This window comes from Accipiter gentilis, chromosome 15 (genome assembly GCF_929443795.1).
Source record: "Accipiter gentilis chromosome 15, bAccGen1.1, whole genome shotgun sequence".
In the NCBI taxonomy this organism is placed as follows: Eukaryota; Metazoa; Chordata; class Aves; order Accipitriformes; family Accipitridae; genus Astur; species Astur gentilis.
Window position 1 is genome coordinate 28,556,508 of NC_064894.1, and position 7,158 is coordinate 28,563,665.

Sequence of the window (7,158 nt, forward strand, 5' to 3'; positions counted from 1 at the left end):
TTCTGTTCATGGGACAAAGATAGAATTAACAGTCAGGGACTCATAGTGTGCCGTTTCCTTTGCAGATACATTAATTCCCTTTTGAGGCCCCTAACTGCATTCAGCGTCGCTTTGCTTTGCTTTCCCTCCCAAAGAAGAGTGAAGGCTATTTGAGAGACACCCTGCCCCTTCGCCTCCAAGCCGGGGTAAGGCGTATCATGACCAGGGGAGGTGAAAATCTCTTGCTTCAGCTGCAGTTAGATGACTGTTATTATATCGCCGCTAAACAAAACCTCACGGTAGTTTTTTTTGGACTGTGTCCCCGATAGCCCTCTTCTTAGGTTTGTTTTCAGGTGATAAATTTTTCTAACACTTTGTATGTGACAGACCAGTGTCCCATTCTTAAAATGCAAAGGGTTTAGCTCTGCGTAGTGTATCGCTTGTTCAGCTTGAAGAATAATCTCCACGCATGTCCTTTGTTTAGGCATAAAACCCACCCCTCAGCTTATGCCAGCCTAAGAAGTGTTTAGCCTCTTTTTAGAAATCCGACTTCAGGAATTTTGTTTTGTTCACATATATAAGCAATGAGGGTGTACTCTTGAAGACATAGTTCCTGGAAAAGAAAGCAAGGTGTAGTCAAAAATGTGAATTAACCAGTCCTAATTGGTTAGGTTGACACCTAGGTTAGCATGCTTAGAATCTGGTGCAACTCCAGTGAGGTCAGGATGAAGTCTGCATCTACATCTTTTAACCCAGGGTATGAGAATGCCAATAATACGTAGACTGCAAACTATGTTTTCCATTAATTTGTTAGGGTGAAAAAAAGCCTTCACATATATGCCAAATGTAGAGCTAGGAATAGCAATTTTATTTTAAACTTTTCCATTGTGTAACTAGTCAGGTCCTCTGCTTATTAAATTCATTGCTTCATTCAGTGCCTGCCTTTGTGGTTTTTAGCATCTGGCCAACTTGTATTTCAAGAATATCCTCTTATTTTGGCTATCCAAACTTAGTGAGGCTTTGTCACCTACTGGTATGGAAAAATATAAACCACTTGAATTTCGTGGTTAGGGAATAGATTCTAAACTTTATATATACTATACGCAATGCATGTAAAATCATGAAAAATTCCTTCTCTTTTCCAGTGCAGGTCTCCAGGTGCTCAGAATCAGTAAGAATTTCGGTTTGCCTGTACAGCTGTTACTAATTACCTGATCTCACTATTTTACTCTTGCTTTCTCTATTCCGCCTTCATCCCTCTCCCAGTTATGAATTGCTAGCATTACGAAGAAGGCACACTCTTCGTTTTGTTGAACGTTGTAAAAAATTCACTAGAATCATATAAGAATTTGTCCTGCTGCTGGCAGAAAGCAGCTCCGCAAACAACGTGCTCCTTTGTTTGCCCGAAGCATAGTAACAAATGGATTATGTGTAACAGCCATCTATAGGGCTTTTATTTCATCTCCATTCAGGCTCTGCGTGTTTTGCACTGCTTTTAATGAGGCTGCCTGAACTATGGTAACCCCACGGTACATTTGTAAGCAAGAGATATTAGATGAATCAGCCCCTTCCAGGACTGCATTATGAGGTGATCTGCTTTCATTACAGGATTTATTTTATAGGTGGTAGACCTCAGCGAGAGGATATTGCGGGCACAAGCGGCACTTATCTGCTCTGTAAGGCCAAGTTCAGGGTCTGCATGAATATGAATCTCCTTTCCCACAGTCAAATCTCCATTCGTTGCGTGGCTTGAAACACAACCTTTTTTGTGCATGACCTCTCCTTTGCTCCCCTTCTGCTTCAGGCTCATACTGGAATGATTGATAGTCCTTTATAAAATACTCCATAAAGAACTACTTTACTTCCCCATCAGCATGAAAGCTTGGGTCCCCCTCCCCTCCAAAACAAGTACAAACCCCAGCATCTCGCAGCAGAATGAAAAGCCTCTTCTTCCTTCTGCCTTTCTGAAGCGTGAAGGTTTCCTCTCTGGAACTAGAAATGTTTCTTCCCTGGCAATAGAGCTCACTGTTGTCAAAACCAACCAAACACATTTTCATGTAAGTACAGATAGATGCCTTCTTTTTTCTCTGGAGGCCTATGAAGGTTTTACTTTTTTGCTCTTTTTTTTTTTTAACATCGTTTACAAATTTTACCAGTGCAAACCAGGATTCACAAGTGGCATAGTGCCTTATTTAAGTCTTTTGTGGTTTGTTTGAATGTAATCTGTTCTCAAGACCTTCCATTTGTTCTGCTGCTCTTCAGTCACTACCAGAATCAAAATTGAGTAGATTTTGCATAGGAAATATTGTTGCAATACAGAAGACAATTGTAAACATGATAACAAGGTAGATGATAAAACCAAAGCCAAGTGGCAGCTCAGAGGCCTCATCTTCCTCCACTCTGGACACATTTTCTGTATGTTGCTGGAAGCGTTTAGCTGTTGAAAATTATAGCTCAGGCAATTCTTGACTTTGTACGTAGAGGACCCAGTGAAAAACTGGGGGTGGTGGAAGAAATACAAGAGATGCCATTGCTTTGGATAACACCCAGAACAGGACGAGAGATTCGAGAAGTCACTGTTGATAAGTTTTCAGGTTTCATGGTTGGAAGGTGGCTTTGGCAAGGAATTACTGGCAGTAAGGTAAAATCAGGTTGAACCGTGAATTGCTAAGTCTTAATGAGAATCCTAACAGCACAGGGCTGCAAGTAACACCTTGTGGTAATTGTAGTCTTTGCTAGCTAGCAGCAGTGAAAAGCAAAGCCCTGGGATTAAAAGTACTGTGAACAAAAAGGGAGAGGTCATATAAAACAGCTTGTTGTTATAGGAAAAGAAAAAAGTCTAATGATGAAGACAAATCAATTAGCAAAGAAAACTGCTTGGGGGAAGACTTTCAAATTTTCTAGGTTGTGGGTTGTTTTGTTTTTTTTTTCCTTTCAATAACAAATCAACCGCAAACATTCCTCTCCCCAGCTGCATTTTGTGTAAAAACACACAGTGACAGACTCAGGGAATTCACCAGCTATTTTATTCTTAGTTTTACTTTTTAATAGAGAAATCCTTTCAATTTTCCAAGCACTTCTAATTTCTGATTTTACTAGTGCAATCGTAGCCCCTCTGCTGCATATATTTCCTGCTGTCATAAACACGTGTGTGCGTGCATGTACAAGATGTACCAAGGTAAAAAGGGACAGGCCCTGAACGCACTAGTGGATGCATGGGTTTGCTGTAATACCTCAGTTTTGGCTTCATCATTTTTTATGTGTCAATCTCCAAATGCCAATACCTGGAAATGAGAGACTTGAACTGCCTGGAAGGCAACTTCTGATCAACTCCTGAATGAAAATGATCCTTACGCTTTATGTGCATGCACTGTATGTCGTTGAGCTGCAGGAATAGGCAGCACCTGTGTACTCTTGAGAAACAGACTGTAATAGAAAGAAGATTACAAATGTATTTGGAAGCACTTTAAAAGGCTAATGATTGAGGGGAGGGCTTTTTTTAATGAATATTTGTGTTGCTGGGTGATAGGCGTGGGTTTACTTAGTAGGGCTTTTCTGTTTACTTGTACTTTGACTCTATGTTTTAATGAGTATAAAGGCATGCAGATCAAATATCTGGGCACTTTTTTTCATTATAATTAACACTTCATGAATTAATTTCCAACCTTTAATTAGACTGAATTTAAATACAGCACGTTTCAAACTCAAGACTCCGGAAGGCATTTAAAAGGATGAAACTGCATGCTGTCAGACACCTATTCTGCAAGTTTAAATGATACCATGTCTTGGGAAGTTTCATCTGAAAGGTGAGTTGAGTGGTATTTTGGAAGTTGATCCAGTTTTAAGGTGAGAGATGTTTCAGATAACATGGAGTGCCTAATCCTTTCCACTCGTCCTCCTCCCCTTTCACTCAAGGTCTGATATTTTCTTAGAAAAATCTGGTTATATGCTTTCAGTGTCTCGCCCCTCTGCAAACAAGCTGTAAGCTTCCATTGCTTTTCATTCCCCCTGGATCTGTTGAGAGGCTGTCACTATTGTGAGCAACAAAATGTTTGGATGTGTCACCCCAGGAGTCAGTCTTTGATGGGCTGTGAGAAAGCAGAGTGAAGACTGAAAAAGTAAAGCTCGTTAACAAGTTAGTTAACAAACAGAAATCCTGTATTTACTACCTTCTACTGCGAAGGAAGCTCAAATATTTAATAGGACCTTTCTACGTCAGCTGTCTGGCAAGATCACACAACAAGTGTGAGAATTATTGTCTTTCTGTGGCAACCTATCTCTAGTTATAAGAATGTAACTAATTTTCAAAATTAAAACTGAAAAGTCCATCATAAACAATCACCAAAGGATTGACTAAGGATTGTTTTGGGTTTTTTTTTGCATTGAGAATGATGAATACTTTTTAGGCAAAATGAATGTCATAAGATGACATAAACCTGCAAGCTAGTTTTAAACCCACTGCCTAAATGTTTCTGTTTAAATAGATGTTACTAGACATTTAGCTTGCTAATCGTCCAACATGGAACTGTGCAACAGTTGTAAACAGCCTTCAGTTATTTGACATCGTGGGCCGCCTTTTGTGCTGACACCTGTTTAAATCTATCTGCTGCTGAACGCAGTGAGGCTCTGCTGATGCACATCAGTTGAGATCTGGCCCCGTACCCTGTGAAACAAAAACAAATCTGGTTTTCTTCCTTCTGCGCCTACTTCCCCCCGCCAGCCCCCATTTCACAAAATCCCGTTCCACCGGCTAATAACAATAATCACCATCATCATCGTCTCCGCAGCCCCGGGCGGGTGCCCCTGCCCGACCCGAGGAAGCGCTCCGGCTCCGGGCAGGCATTCGGGAGAGGGGCTGGGAGCCACGGCCGTGCCGATGGGGGAGATCCCCTTCCACTTCACGCTTGGCTGGCGCTTTGTCCGCCGTTGAACGCTCCCCCCTCGGAGCCTTTGTGTGGCGGCGGGGGGCCCGAGGTGTGAGGCGGCTGCCGGCCCGATGGCCGCACCATGCGTGGACAGAGCATGACCAGTTTGGCCGCAGCCAGTCACCGCCGGGCTCGGCGTTACATCACCGTCAGCCCACGGCTCGGCCAGACGGAGCCAAACAAGCTCCTCGTTGTGTTTTTTTTTCTTTTTTTTTTTTTTTTCATCTTTTCATGGGCAAAGAAGAAAGCCTGGGAAAAGAGCAGGGATCCCAGACCTTCCTTGAGAACAGCCGAATATTGTCTGCATGGTAATGAAGGGAACAAAACCACAAAACGCATGCGGCTCGCTCTTCCCCCCCGCCGCCCCGCAAGCCGGGATGCACAAAAGCGGGGTGTGTAATCGGAAGGAGCGGGCGCAGGCAGCACCGCAGGGCGAGGAAATAAATAACCCGCCGTCCCCCCCCGCCCCCCCCAGCGCCGGGGGCCGCTGGTCAGTGGGACCCGCTGCGGCTCCTGGGAAGGCCAAGCGGCCGGAGCGCTGCCTTCGTTCCTGTTTTTCATGGCAATCTCCTTGCGATCGATTTGGGGAGTCTGGGTCGATACGGTAGCACGGCAGCCAGATCTCGTTCCAAAAAAATTATTGTAACGCAGTGTGCATTTGCGATGCCAGCTTTCTCTTCCACCCACAAAGTCAAGATGGGTACACACGCACAGCTCGTCTTTGTTTTTGCGAGCTCCTGATACTATCTTAAGAGAAAGCGATACCTCGCTCGTTCTGTTTTGAAATTCAGAAGTTTAATTTTTCTGTTTGCAACAAGTCTTGGTTGTTGCTTCTTTCGAAAGTGAAAAAATGGATTGGCTTTTTATATACTTTGGACACCATGAGCACCCGAACCATTCCCATCTGCTGGGGGCTGGTCCAGCTCCTGTGAAATTTCTGCATCCACAAACATCCATCTCTTGGCAGCCAGGCGTAGCGTCCCTATGGAGAAACGCGGTTGTCATGGGAAACTGCGATCACGGAGAGAGAAACAAGCTTCGTGAGCCATTAGGGGACTTGTCTGTCTCTACCATGAAGGCAGGCAGCAAGCTTGTACTCCTCTGGAAACCAGAGCAGAGCTTGGCCGTGGGGCAGCGAAGCTCTTAGAAGGCTTCTGGACTCTTCCACCAACCTTTGCATGGGCTGGGGGTCTTCGAGGACTCTCCAGGCAGGCATGCTCCTCCACACCTCACTTTGTTCTCTAGTTCCATTTCTGCTGCGTGTGATATTCCGTCTAAAACGTCAGTAAGGAGGAGGTCACCTGGGTGGCTAGGAGGAACCCTGCCTACCCTAGGGCATGTGTCGTTGCTGTTATGCAGTTGTGCCAGTGGCAGTGACATTGTAAACATTTGTTTTGGAGTTGAGACCTCATGCTGCACACCTCTAAGAATTACCAGAAGCTGACGTCTAATTTGCAGCCACATTTGCATTATCATCTGTCTTTTACTGCATGTTTTTCTGACAACGTTGTTGCATAAGTTAAATTATTCGGACCCTTTCCCAGTGTTTAGCCTTCTGTTTTTTATATAGGAGGCAATCATTCCTTCCCAGACTTCTCTTGAAGACATCCGAAAAGCCAACCTCTTCCTCACCCACCGTTTAAGGTGATTCTTGTCTGGCCTATGCATATGGCTTTCCTTTTAGAGAAAACTACCATGTGGCGTTGGATGTATATTGAGATCAGGCCCAAGGATGGGGTGTATATGTGTGTTCACTGCGTACCAGACATTCAGCAGCTGAAGTGTTTCAGGGCTCCTTGACAGGCTTTCTCTGATCTGCTCCACTTTTATCGCATCTTTTTGATCAGGGCTGACCAGAACAGCAGACCAGAACTGTATCAGTCGCCTGTAAAGCGGCATTCAGAGCTCTCCGTCTCTGTTTGTTAGAATTGCTTTTCCTCACATGTCCTAAAACTAACAGATGCTACATAGCATTGCCTTATAACTGTCCTGTGATTGACCAACACACCCAAGTTTACTCCTTCTTTATTACATGTTGTGTGGTATGAAAGACAGTATAAAAGTTCTCCAGAAAAATACAGAACCTTGTACCTCCATTGAGCAAGCTATTCATAAAGCCTTCCCGATCTCCGCAGTGATAAATAAATTTTTCCACTCAGACATGAGATCTGATTACAGCCTTGCACCATTACAAATGTTACCACTGGTTACAGAACTATCCACTACTTAAAAAAAAAAAAAGTTGCTATAATTA